This window comes from Marmota marmota, unplaced genomic scaffold, assembly GCF_001458135.2.
Source record: "Marmota marmota marmota unplaced genomic scaffold, marMar, whole genome shotgun sequence".
Classification (NCBI taxonomy): domain Eukaryota; kingdom Metazoa; phylum Chordata; class Mammalia; order Rodentia; family Sciuridae; genus Marmota; species Marmota marmota.
The window spans coordinates 9539726-9541413 of NW_026000130.1; positions in this window are offsets into that span (position 1 = coordinate 9539726).

The window sequence follows — 1688 nt, forward strand, 5'->3', positions numbered from 1 at the left end:
GTGTGGTACACGAGGGAGGGAGGGAGGGTCAGAGGAGCTCTGCCCCACGGACAGCGGAGGCTGCGGCTCAGCCGCGGTCTGGAAATTAGGACGACCTCGCGCTTCTAGGGCTACGGGCTCCCTTAGGTCCCTTCAGCCAAGGTAAGGCCCCCTAATGGTCTTGGCTTTGAGTTACGTGGTTAGGGGTTTCAGGATCAAGCGGGTGAGCATCCGCGGCGGGTGGGGTGGATGGGCCACCAACCGAGCTGACTGAATGAGGCCCCTTACCTCTTCCCAACGCTCCTCTGGTCGCCAGGGTCTCCACCACTCTGTGTGCGTCTTTGTCCTGGAGCGTTTGTCCACCCCACTTGCCCATCAAGTCCTGCTACAGCACTAAGGGGTTAATGGAGGGCAGGCTGGGAGAATTGCTCCCATTCTCCATCTTCATGGGGGAGTTCTGAGGACCTCAGCACAGCGTCCTAAGGGCCTGACCTAGAGTTTCAGAGCTTTTCACTTTCACTTCTTCCTTTCTTCCTTTTCTATGTTGGCCTCTGGTGTGCTGTACACTGGGAAGGCTCCCTTAGGTGCACAGGACACAACTTTGAGCACCCCACATTTTAGGGCACTATGCACGCTGATAATGCACATCACATGCAGGAGACGCATCTTCATGTCCCCACATAGAGACCCACTCACAGTCTACAGGCCCTAGGGCCCCTCTAGGCACAGGCTTCCGAAGGGGTCTTATCTCCTGCATCATTACCACGGCCTGCACCCACCAATGACCCTCTCACCTGCCCACAGCCAAGATCTCTCCTCCATCAGGGGCAATGCCTTCTTCGGTCCTGGACATAAGGATTGGCCCTGATCAGGGAAGAGAGAAAGGAGCCTAGAGCAGAGTTGGTCCCTGTACAGTACACTTCCCTGGACCTTGTCCTGGGTCCCCTCAGTTATAGTCCCTGGATGACAGGTCATTGTCACAGCCCTGAATGGCCACTCAGGGCCTAAGGAATGCCCTGATGATAGCTGATCTTTCCCTACATGGTCCATAAGGCCCTAGCTGCAGGCCTGGGGAGTGGGGGAACACACAGTTACCTACATCACACCAAGGACACAGCACCATGTACATACTCACCCCCTGTACTCTCAGCCTCAAGCTCCTTCCTGGATCCAGTCCCTTCCTGCTAGAGCCCACTCTTCTGGAAACTGGGATCAAGTGGACTACCAGCTAGGTTTCTCCACAGCCCAGGGGCTGAGGTCCTGAAATTGTAAGACCTGGGAGAGGCTACTTGCCTCCCTCCTCCATCCCAAGCAAGTGCTGCAAGAGGCCTACAAGGTCCTAGGAAGAAAGACCTTGGAAATTGAGGCCTTAACGGCCTAGTGCCTTAGCCCAGGATCAATGAAGCTCCTGAGAAGCAGGAAGGCTGCAGGCTTGACACTCAGCTGGAGAAACCCTGGACAGGAACTCCAAGGACTGGTCAAAGGAGACCCCGGGAAATAGTAGGAAAGACACAGGCCGAGCCCAACGTTAGGCATTGGAATGTCTGAGACTAGAGACCCAAGGCTGAGGGCCTGGTCGGGCACCACGGGCAGCAGGGCCTTCCCCGGTGGGCAGGCTGGTTGTGGGGTGGCAAGCGGGCTACACCCAACCCTGCGGCCTGAATTTCTCCGACGTGTTCTGGGGCTCCGTCGGCCGACCAGGCCCCGCC